Below are 12,680 nucleotides of genomic sequence, written 5' to 3'. Positions count from 1 at the left end.
AAGTCAGCTTATTGCCCCCAACAATCTGGGTCCTCATTTTACCTACCTCGGAAGGATGGAAGGCTGAGTCAACCTTGAGCCTGGTGGGATGCGAACCTGCACTAATTGCAAGCAGCTGGTGTTACTTAAGGAGGCATTAGCCCACTGCTCCACCAAGGCTCAAAATGAATTTGGGGGAATTCATTTTCACAATTGTGATGGCAAAGAAACTTTCTTTGCATAATTGTTGTTTTTCAATAAGCAATATTGTATTGACACATAGAATGTTGTTTTCCTAACCTGGTCCTTCAACTAATGGTGCATCCATCACCACTAAATCCATTCACATATTTTTTCGCTTTCTTTCCATTTTTCCGAGAATTAGAAGGTTCTCCAGAAAGCTAGCTTTGGGTATATTAACTTTTTAATCAACATAAGACTTGGATTAATCTAGTAATCTCATCTAATACTTAGAAATTATCCAAGCATTATTTTTTAAAACCCTTCAAAGTAAAGAAATAGCATATTATGTTTTACACTTTTATTTCATATTCAGCATCATCACGTCCAGTGATATTTCAGAATATTATACTGTATGTGAATGATTTGATCCTGATCTCACTGTAACGCCAATATTTTTTTAGATATCATATAAAAAGTTAACATTGGTTTTATAACATATGAATGTGATCTGTTTGATAAGAATTTAGTGCTATCTCCAAAGTCTACTAAGTAAGAAATATTTGAAGATATAAAATATAATTAATTTACAATTTAATATATATTTGTAATGCATTCCATCTAGATATGAGTAGTAATTTTCTTGTGTAGAAAATAACTGTTTGAAAACAATGCATTCAAAATTTCAATTAATATCATGTTGCAATAAGAAGCAGGAAAGTTACAAATTGTTCTGAAGGGTTTTATGCTCAACTCTTATGACAACAGGGCTTCTCTAAAGCTTATTACGAGTAAAAATGTGATATATAGATGCTGCTCCTGGAAAAAAGAAAAAAAAGTCCTTTGAAACTGAATACATGACTTGTGATTCATCCAGATGCAATGCAGATTTTCTCTTAAACTCTTAAGTGGAAAGTACTTTTCAAATGATCTTTTGTACTTACGTGTAAGGAAGAAAAAAAGGAATGTGTAAGGAAAAAAAGAGCAGATGTTAATCTGCAATGGTCCAAATCAACATAGAATGCTTTTTCTAATCTGAATTTTAAATTTTAAAATGCCAATAATCTACACATTGAAAATAAAAAGAGATACTATGTAAAAAATACATTAAAAACACATGACCAATAGTATATATTAGTGGCCTATTAAATGTATTATTGAAATTATCTCTCAAACTAAGCAGCTTATAAGATCTTAAGTAAGCAATTATGCTATATGCTGTTCTGTTAACATTTTAGGCCACTTTGCTCTTTATCTCTAAAGATACGGATACAGGTTTATAATTTTCAATTGAAAAAGCAGATATTTAGCAGTAACATGAATATGCATAGTAGTGTACCATAGTGGACAGAAATAATTTCATATACAAGGTGGTACAATGGGCATATCTTTTCTACAAAGGTTGGTAGGCAAGTTTTGTAAGAAAGTGTCAGTAGATAAGTACCGTAAGCAAAGTAAGTATTTGTAAATAAGCAAAGAAACTTTCAATAGAATTGTAAAGTATTTCAAATAGTAAGCAAAGTATTTGGAAGACTAAGTAAAGTATTTGGAAGTAAGTAAAGAAACTTACAATAGAATTACTTGTTCACTCATCCAGTGATTGGCTGCTAAGAGGAATGGAATCAACCATCTGCAGACCAGATGTGAGATCAAGGGAAGTGTGTTGTCTTCCTGCTGTGAAAATTCAGGATATGACATAAAAACTGATTTTACTAATCAAACCAACTGATCACTATCACTTTCTTCTGTTTCAAATTGGAATAAATGACACCACCAGAACAGGTCTGGAAAGAATAGAAAAAGATTTTGAAGATCTAGGCAGAAGTGGGCTGTTCCCTGACACCACTGGATGACATCGCCAGGGCTCGTTGCCTTGGAAGAGTGAGGAAGATTCTCAGGGATGACTCACACCCTGGATGGTATCTCTTTACTCTCCTACCATCCGGTAGGAGATATAGGAATATAGCCAGCTGTACCAACAGGCTGAAAAATAGCTTTTATCCGTGGGCTGTTAGGCTTTTAAATGGGACATAATCTTATGCAGAATTGACTTGGGAGGCCGGTGTGTGGTGTAGTTGGTTCACATGGTGTGGTGGGATGGAGGGTTTGTTGTCACTGTGTGTTGAGCGGAGAGAGCACGGGGGGAGGCTCACCTAATCTCAATGTACACATGTTGTACTTTGACAATAAAGGTTTATTATTATTATTATAAGTCAAAAGAGTTTGAGGCAATAGTGAGGTTTTTATCTGTACTTCCAACTGAAGTTCATGGACTGAAGAAGTAACAGAGTGTTCTGAAGGGCAACCACTGACTTAAGGGAGGGTGTCATCAAGACAAGTTTGAAATCCTAAAATGACCCTCCCCCCAAAAGGGGGGGGGAGCTTAGGTATGAACAGAACAAGATCAAGGAGAAGGAGAATGCTCCAACACTGGAAGTTTTTAAGAAGAGACTGGACAGCCATTTGTCTGAAATGGTATAGGGTTTCCTGCCTGATTAAATTACCTATAAGGTCCCTTCCATCATCATCATCATCATCATCATCATCATCATCATCATCATTAATCATTGCACAGTCAGCCAGATGTTCAGACTGGATTTGGCATTTTTGTCTACCTATCGAGTCCTTACCAAGGACCTGGGATAGGCAGATGTGGATGTTTGATGGTGTTGTGATTCAGGGTCAGCCTGTGGGTTCGGCAGTTGGGTCGGACGACTCAGAGGAGGAGGAGGGGGGTGTTGAAGAGCTTGCTGATGATGGCTTTGAGGCTCCGCAGAGCCCTCAGCCAGGCCCCTCCCACCTGGTCACGACGGAGACCCAGCTGTGTGAGCCTGACAGCGTGGATGAAGATGACCCACAGCTGGCCCTGTTCAAGGACGCCCGATGCAGGAGGCAGTCAATCAGGAGTAAACAGAGGAAGGCAATGGGTCACCTCGGAAGGAGGCAGAGAGAGGCCACACCCTGAACTGTATTTAAGGGGAATGTGTGGGAGGGCTGGTTTGCTGAAGGCAACCGCTTGGATAGTTCCTGTTTCATAGCTCCTGTTTCATGGTTGGTGTCTTGTCTTGCTCTGTTTTATGTGAATAAATTTGGCAGGCTTTATTCCAGCCTCTTGCTGTTTGTAAAGGGGTTGTCCCTGCTTTTGCTGCAGGGCCGGTAGCAGGCTGATACAGAACAGTTGGTATTATAGATATCATCGCAGGATGGAAGCAGTTTATTATTATTATTATTATTATTATTATTATTATTATTATTATTATTATTATTATTATTCACATATATATGTGTCTAATATACATGCACGCGTGCGCGTGCACACACATACACACACACACACAATCAGATCTTTATATATATATAGTCACCGAGAAGTATACTTCACCAGAATGCTAGGTATTCTGTTCCATATCCTTGAGAAACTGCATTGTACTATTATGAAGAAATAATGCATTTGAAGAAGACTGTTAGTAAAGGTATTACATATTTAAGAAAAATATTGCAAGCCACTTCAAGAATTATAAGCTTATGTGTTTTTCATACTTATATACTACTGCATGCAGGCACATAAAGGGGAAGTAGAGTAACTGCTTCTGTATAACCCACCAAGCCATAAAGTGATGTCCTTGGATATGATTAACTTGCTATGTAGCCATTATGGTTGAAAATTATTTGGGGGGGCCATAGGGTAATATGTATAAAACTATTGAATAACTAATGTATTTAACAAACCATAAACAAAACTAGGCCTAATTTAGTATAGTGTATGAATCAAAATAACCAGTCTTCGGAAGGGACTAATAATGTTTTTCTTCCCATTGCAAATCAACACAACCAATTTACACTTTGTGTAAATTGTGCAAACCCTCCATGCTGCTTTTAGCTGCAAAGCATAAAACCTATGATTTATTTATTTATTTTATTTATTTTTGGGACTTATATGCTGCCCTATCTCCCGAAGGACTCAGGGTGGCTAACAACAATAAAAAACAACAATACAAAAATTAAAAAAGAATTAAATAGCCCCAAAATAAATTAACTACACAGTTAAAAATTAAAACATATTTAAAAACCCATCATCAATCCAGGTCAGCCTGATGGAAAAAGAAAGTTTTGATGATTACTTGTGATGTGCTTATGTAATAGTTTTCTAGCAGTTGTAGGATTAGATTTTTGTGCTAGTACAGTGGTCCACAAAAAGGAAGTATTCACCTACTTTTTTAAAAAATTAAAAGGATTGTTTTAAAATATCTGTCAAAAAAATAGTGCGTAAACTGGCATACTATACAACTCAAAACACCATCCTTTATATTTATTTGCAAAAATATACTGGGATACAAAAACACCTCTATTGGATGATAAAGGACATGCTGAGACTGTTTTTTCATTATGATAAATGGCTGGTTTATGTTTTATGGCTCTTTATGATAGCCTGGGAGAGGCAACCATTTTGCTAATTGGTACCTCCTATCCAGCCATTTTATGCATCCACTACATTCTGTCAACAGAGGGTCCGTCCAGTTAGATTAATTACGGTATTCCTTGGTTAGATCTTATCTTCTGTTACTGTATTTCTGATCCAAAACATCTCCCCAGCCCCCACCGTGCCCAATATTTGCTTTCTTAAGAAGAAAAAAGATATTAAGACATTGAACCACAGATCTTTTAACTTGTGAAAGTATTAGTAAAGTGATAGAACAAAATCCTCTTTTTGTTTGGCCAAGTGAAACTGATCTCTTTCATTTGTCCTGTATTGCTGAAGCTTTACTGATCGGAATTAAATTTTGAAACTCAAGACGAAGATGGGAAAATAATTCTGACTGTAACTTCAGCATATCCTGAAGCTGAGTTGGGCAATGAGAACTGTGAACTTCAGTGGGGTAAAGCATTCAAAGCAAAGATTACCATAACATTTATATGCTGTGCTAAGTTCAGAGAGGGAGGAGGAATCTCTTTTTCATATTGGCCATGGGGGTGAAAACTCAGTATGGGAATGAAAGAGAGGGCTGTCCAGTTTGAGAAGGTCAGGATGAACTTGGTAAGGATTTTTCTCTGTAAAAAGTTAACAAGCTCTTCACAAAGTACAAAATGGTAGAAGTGGGAGACACATGTGACCTGCCTGGAATATGTACCTCTGGTACCTTTCACAAATCTAGCCAGTAACTGTAAAAGTTCTTTTTGAACTTTCTGAGTTGTAATTAAAACAGGGCTTATTTAGATACTATAATAAATGTCAGAAACAATGAATTAACATTATTGGTAAGTCTTACTGGACCAGAGAGAGATATTAAAAACATTTCCTCATCTCCTGAAAATTTTAAAGGCAACAACTAATGTGTTTGGCACAACTAATGTCCAAACCAATTCCATGTTGTTGTTTTTCTTTACAAGCAGATGGGTGGTCCTTCCTAGGACACTAAGCCATCACTGGCTTAGTGTTGTCTTCTTTTGACTTTGCATGGTATGAGCCTAGCCTTGTGCTTTGCAAATGTTCTAGGCAAGATGGGTGGCAAACAAGTCTAATACATCAATATTTTTAACCTTAATGAGAATATGAACCCAGTCAATTTCAGACTAGTTGCCATAAGTAGGATAAGCAAAAACATAATAAAACCTAAAATGTCAATACACCCCAAAATGGAATTGAACAGGGTTCAAGGCATCAATTACCTGAAGGTACTTTGCTGTTCAAGACGGAGCAACAAATGAATTCCTCCCCCTCATTTACTCAAAGTGCATAACACTTCAAACTAGCCAAATTATTTTGGCACATGGGACAGAAAATATGACGAGTACAGTTCTCTGACTCCAGCAATACAGTACAATGCCAAGAAAAAAAAGTTAAGCAAACTAACCTCCTGAAAAAAAAATGCTGCTACCTCAGAACTGCTGTTTGAGACCACATTCTACTAAATGGTAGAGCTGGCTCTATTTGTAAGGCCAGTGAAATTAGCTGTTGGTAATGCTACCTCAATGCAGGGGCAGATAAGAGAGATCAGCGTTTCTCAGCATGCACTGATTCGCGTTCCTGGCAATCTCCCTCGCTCCGTTTCAGCTTGCTTTCTGCAAGAGAAAGCCGGGCCGCAGGAAAGAAGTCTCCACCGAGAGAATGCGCAGCAAGCCTCCACTGCCGATTCTCTCAGCAGAGCGCTTCACAGCCCGATTCTCTCGGCAGAGAGGCTGGATCCCCTGAAAGAAGTCTCTGCCGAGAGAATGCGCAGCAAGCCTCCACAGCCCAATTCTCTCGGTGGAGACTTAGACCATGGGTTGGCAGCTCTCCAAACCTCTGCCTCCCCATTTGGAGAGCTGCTGCGTTCATCCACGTTTGAAAGAAACACGGAGCTGCTGCGTTCGTCTGAATTTGAATAATAAGTAAACTATATAGTGTTTACAGGGCATGAAGATGTCAGAGTCCTGGTGGGGAAACACCCACAAACACATAGTTTGTGGTCAAGGTCAAGTCATGCCCAAGAACCCAAGCTATATAACCAAATGCAAATCTGCCTCACACCTCATGAACACACCTGAGCTATGGATAAACAATGTTTAAACACAATTGGCTAGTATCCTTACATACAAAACTCTTCATTTCTTGTCATGTACCAATGAGATAAAAACTTACTTACAATTAATTCAGATAAGATGACTCACGACATATTACATTCTGCTATATCGCGTAACTGCAAATCAATTTGCTATCCATAGGTGGCAGCCCAAAGGTTCCTACACAGTAGAACTCTTTATGCTTTTGGCTACCTTCTGCCAATAGAAATGGTAAAGGAAAGCTCCAATATATCACAGAGAAAACTGATTTTAGCCAATGAACATTAATGCACCTATTTGTCATTTTAGCTCATAGGAATTTGAGCATAGGTGTGTGTGAGAGTGAGTGAGTGAGTGAGTGAGAGAGAAAGAGAGAGAGAGAGAGAGAGAGAGAGAGAGAGAGGAGAGAGAGAGAGAGAGAGAGAGAGAGAGAGAGAGAGAGAGAGAGAGAAGCAATTCTCTTGTTTAATGCATTTAGTAAAGAATCCTGTAGTACAGGAGTGTTAAACTGCTGTCCTGTGGGCCGGATGTGTCACACCAAAACTGCGCCCACTCCATTGCCAGCAATGGGAAAAAAGTCACTAGATGTCACATGACATCAATAGTTTGACACCCATGCTCTAGTAGTAAGATCTAGCATTAGCTTGTTTTCCAGTGTGGAAAATAATATTTTTCTTACAATAACACTAGACTAGTAATTTCTACTACATGCTACCTTATTTTCTCCTGTCTGCTGTTTCAGGTTCAGATATATTATTTTTCCAAAATGTGAGTGGGTGCTTCTGAAAGGTCAGTGGGCTTCAGAGATACCAGTCTCATCTTCGGTAGATCATGGACTGGAACTGCACATCATAAAATCATGACTTGTATAGGAGTTTGGTTTTAAATCTAAGTTTTACAAAGCAGACAAAACTGCTATCATAATAGACTTGTGCAAGCTAACTCTGATGACTTGGAGATTTAAGATATGAAAACAGTATGATTTCATTTAGATTTGTGATTTCCTGCATGATAGCACTGATATTATCTAGTTGGGTACGGTAATTAAAAGTCTGCAAGAAAACAACCAAGCTCAGAGAGTACCAAGGACACCATAGATTTGTGATTTCAGATTCAAAGACATATGGATTCGTTGTGGACTGCATTGATGAGGTTACATAAAAAAAAAACCATATGGAAACATTCAAATTTTGCAGTAGCTTCATTTTGGGCAGACCCAGACAAAAATAGGATTGTACATCCATTACCAGACATTAACCCTGCCAGTGTTTATATTTATGGTACCTCTTTTAAAGAGCAATAGGGATAAAAAGAGAGTACATGAAAAGGGATCATTGATTTGTTCTTGTACAAAAAATAACTTGGGGGGTGGGTGGGGAAGGGGAAGGACAGCTGAAAGGAAAGCTTGATCCTTCATGGAAAGCCCCCCTCCAGTCATTAGTTTCAGTGAGATACTACCCTGGACTTGGTAAATTGATAAAGCTTGACCTCTCATGGGCAAGGCTCAGTTTTATCCAGGCTGTCTCTGGCTGACAATGTTCTATGTGCTTCACTTAGCATAGGCATCAGCAAATGTGGGATAGTGAGATAAGCAGGTTACAGAGAAAGTCTGGCACAAACAAGATGACATTTGTAGCCGCATCACCCCTTGAAAACAATTAACATTTGGTCCAGCAGTTGTTGTGTTAGCCTAATGTCTTTGCATTAATGAGGGCCTTTAATGCCTCAGCTATGCAGAATGTAAAGGTAAGGTTTGATCTTAAAGCAAGCCCTTGATTGGTCAATCCTGAGTCCACATCATACCGCTGAGAGTTAAGCTTAGAAAGTGAAGGAAGCTTAAAGTAGAACTATGATAGGAAGAGACTTTAATTAAGTGAAAAATCCATTGCTCAATCACTCATAGTGTCAGAGTCCTTTGATATTCAACCCATTACCTGGAGTTTTCCATAAGTACAAATGAAGTTACAATATTGTAGAGTGTCTGTAATAAAGCCTGAAGCAGCCAGAACAAACAGAAAAACAAAACAAATCGGTTATTTGTGTGCATGGCCTGGAGCACTTTGTTGCCATTTTATTTGATTTGTTGCACTGAGTCTCTGATTCATCATTTTTTATTGATAGATAACTTTGCTGAATTGATGTGCCCCTTCAAAGTTTTGTATAGCACATATAATATGAATAGAGAATATTTTTTTCCCTCTCATAATGACAAAACTCTGGATGCTCCAACGAAAATAAATACAAGATGATTCTGGATTAACAAGGGTATTTTTTGTTGTTGTTTGCTTTTACCTAATGCTTACTGTAGTTAGACTATAAAATGCACTGGCCCCAGTTGTAGAGATAACCTTCAATTCAGATGGTTTAGATCAGTGCTTTCAACATTTCCAGATTTTACCACTTTTAGGATATGGCAGTATTCGAGTACCACCAGCTGCCTAGCAAGGTGTCAAAAGCTTGATGACCAAAAAAAGGAAAAAAATGATAAATTACAGATAGTCCTTGACTTGCAACAGTTCGCTTAGTGACTGTTACAATGGCACTGAAAAAATGACTTATGATCATTTTTCACACTTAAGACCGTTGCAGCATCCCCAGAGTAATGTGTTTTATATGTGGATGCTTAGCAACTGATTCGTATTTATGATGGTCGCAGTGTTTCAGGGTCATGTGATTCCCTTTTGCAACCTTCTGACAAGCAAAGTCAATGGGGAAACCAGATTCACTTAACCATGTTATTAATTTAACAACTGCAGTGATTCACTTAACAAATGTGGCAAGTTGTAAAATGGGACAAAACCCATTTAACAAATTTCTCATTTAGCAACATAAATTTTGGGCTCAATTGTGGTCATAGATTGAGGATTCTCTGTACACCCACTTACCACACTTTTAATGGGAAACTTGTGCCTGTTTCTCTGACATTAATCTTTGCACTGTTCTATCCCCTTCTCTCCCTCTACTTGTCTCAAAGAAGTCTCTCCTCTTCTCTGTCTCTCTTTCTCCATCCCCTTCTCTTTCCCTGTCATCTTTTTTCTCTCTCCCTCTTCTGCCAAAACCTCCTGCTTTTATATCCTCTCCTCTCTCCCCCTCCTCCTTTTCCCTTTGGTGCAACTCCAGCTGACTCCTCCTTCCCAAGATTGTGCTTTGCTCCTGGAAGCACCAATCAGCTAGAGCCCCACGCCAACAGCTGGAGCCCCACGCCAATCCTGGGTGCTCAGCAGAGCCCTGGCAACACTGCAGCTCTAGTTGACTCTCCCACAGGCCTGTGCAGCGCTGCCGCCGCTTTAGCTCATCCCCCCACTACACTTTTACACTTTTTTAACACTTTTTACAATGCTTTTCAACCCATCTTATGCGTACCACCTGACAGGTGCCGAAGTACCACCAGTGGTACATGTACCATGGGTTGAAAAGCACTGGTTTAGTTGGTTCAGTAAAGGGACTAGATATGAAGACTTCAAATTATCAATGGGTGCTAATGTTGGTGTCAGTTGACTATCTCCAAAATCTCAGGCAGCATACTTAATACTTAAATACACTTAAATGCCAGTTGTTTGGAAGCATGAGAAGGCTATTAGCCATGATTGTGCAATTTCCTAAATCCATCTGATTGCCCATTGGATATAGAGTAGCATTTTGGACTTGGTGGGCCATTAGGATTCAGCACTAGGGACTCCAGCTGCCATGACAGAACCACACCATCCCTTCTGGTCTCTATCTGTAGAATGACTGAGCTTGGAAAGCTTGCTGCTATTTTCAATTTCCCCCAAAGCTTAGAGCAGGGGTATCAAACTGCCAGCCTGCGGGCCGGTTGCATCATGCAGAGGCCACGCCCACCCCAGCTCCGGCAATGCAAAAAAAGTTGTGATACGTCGTGACACATCACGTGATGTGGCGAGTTTGACACCCATGGCTTAGAGGGTACTTAATTATTACACTAAAAGCTCTAGGGCAGCAATTAGAAGCTATTGCTGGTAAGCCCACAATAACGAGAAAGAGTGTTCACAATCACAGGAAGTTGTGGTCAGTATTCGTTGTACTAATTTCTTGTTGTTGAACTGATTTCCTGCATAGTATTTTCTCTTTATGCTTTTTTCTTGCACTCTGAGGTGACTGGTTTTTTTTAGAATGGGAGGTTTAATGTAAGAAATCAACATACTCTGCACTGGTAAGCAATATTTTTTTTCTGCCCTTGATCAGCATTTTGATTTGGTTTGGATTTCTTTTTAAAGCTTTGAAAATGAATATACAAGAAAATGTACTCTTATAGAAAGAGTAGTGTCACTATGAAAGATTTGTTATAGTGCTACAAGTTTTCCATTAATGCTTCAACTTTCTACATTTACCGCAATAGTTTAGTTAAATGGAAAACACACATTTTTTCCAGCTGACTCAGATTTATTTTTATTTGTTGTAGCTTGTACCTAATCAACAGTTTTATTTGGCAAAATGTGGCTTGTCATAAATATGGAGACCATACAATCTAAACAATCAGAAACTCACTAAACAAAGTATGTGAAGAGAGAATTTCACTGAACATAAGTTTATTTTCAGTGGCAATTATTTCTCCCATTACTTGAATATTTTGTGCATGCTTGTTATGAATTGTTTATTGATTTTTGTGTTGGGCATGCAATCTTTGGGCACAGGTTTAGGTGCTTAATTTGTTCACATGTTGAAAAGACTCTAGTTTAGCAGTGAATTAGACTAGAATAATTTTGCTAAGCCATGCCTGATGGGTGGTCAGTTCAATCATTTATGAAATAGGATGCCCTATATGCAAAGTCAAGCTTTGTTTACTGCTAGATGATTTGTTGAGACACAGAAATGTACAATCCTACATCCAACTGTTATTTCAATCATGAACATACATGCAGATTGTGTATTTGTAGATGTTTTTTGTAAATTTTAATTGAAAGTTGTTTTGAGTGCTTAATTAAGCAGAAAGACAGGGGATACATTAAAAAAAATAAACACATCAAATGCTTTCTATTTTTTCCATTGACATGGTTTTCCATGCAATAAAGCAAGAGGATCTGGCCAGTGCTTAGATTGTTCTTATATGGAACATGTATCTGAGCAGCAATACTACCGTAGTCTGTGATGAAAATAAAATTCCACAGGATCATAACTGGCTGGCAGAGATACTCATTTAAGCAGAACGTTCCAACCTTTTCAGATCAAGAACTGAATGTAATATTCCATGGACCACAGTTGTATAACATGGTGAGGCTCAGGACAAAAGTTTAAATGCAATTTAAAATAATTTTCTTAAGTAAACTTTAATTATGCTTCTTCCCCATGTACTGAGTAAGCTTTCATTTCAAACACTTCGGAGTTTAGAATTTACAAAAACGTTTTAAAGGGCTTAAGGGAATTGCAAATTGTGTGCCCAATCTTTTGGTGTTGAAAACCGCATGTGACTCTTATGGAATCTACTAGAAGTTGCCTATGGACAGAACAAAAGAAAAATGGCAGTTATATAAACTGCATCCACTTCCTTTCATAAGGAGAGTCCTGCTAGCCTTACTCTCTTAACTTATGTAGAACATCCGCTTCGTTTCATGCTTCTGAAAATAGCTGGGTGAGAGTAGCAGTGGGCTGTAAAAAATAACGCCTTTGGCAACAGAATGGGATAGGGGCATGATGGCTCAGCAGTTAAAGATGCTTACTTGTCAGCTGGAGAGCTGACAGCCTGGATTTGAGATCTGAGTGCTGTGCAATGGGGTGAGTTCCTGTTGTTTGCCCCAGCTCCTGCCCAGCTAGCAGCTCGAAAGCATGCAAATGCGAGTAGATTAAAAGGTACCATTTCTGTGGGAAGGTAACAGCATTCCATGCACCTTTGGCATATAGCAATGTTGGCCGCATGACCATGGAAATTGTCTTCAGACAACGCTGGCTGCCTCAGCTAAGAAACAGAGATGAACACCATGCCCTAGAGTCAGATATGACTGAACAGGGGAACCTTTACTTTTAAC

The 12,680-nt window shown here is 38.6% G+C and overlaps 1 protein-coding gene across 1 annotated transcript in view; it reads left to right on the top strand.

Moving 5' to 3' along the window:
- The first annotated feature begins 10,821 nt into the window (after positions 1-10,821).
- TSPAN8 (tetraspanin 8) overlaps positions 10,822-12,680 on the top strand; it is a 36,929-nt gene continuing 35,070 nt past the window's right edge. Inside the window, exon 1 of the mRNA XM_083366197.1 lies at positions 10,822-10,870. The gene's annotated coding sequence lies outside the window, so the exon portion shown is untranslated. The remainder of the gene's footprint in view (positions 10,871-12,680) is intronic.

Source organism: Vipera ursinii (assembly GCF_947247035.1).
Source record: "Vipera ursinii genome assembly, chromosome: 6".
Classification (NCBI taxonomy): domain Eukaryota; kingdom Metazoa; phylum Chordata; class Lepidosauria; order Squamata; family Viperidae; genus Vipera; species Vipera ursinii.
The sequence above is the reverse complement of the archived record's forward strand: the minus strand, read 5'-3'. Positions and strand labels throughout refer to the sequence as shown.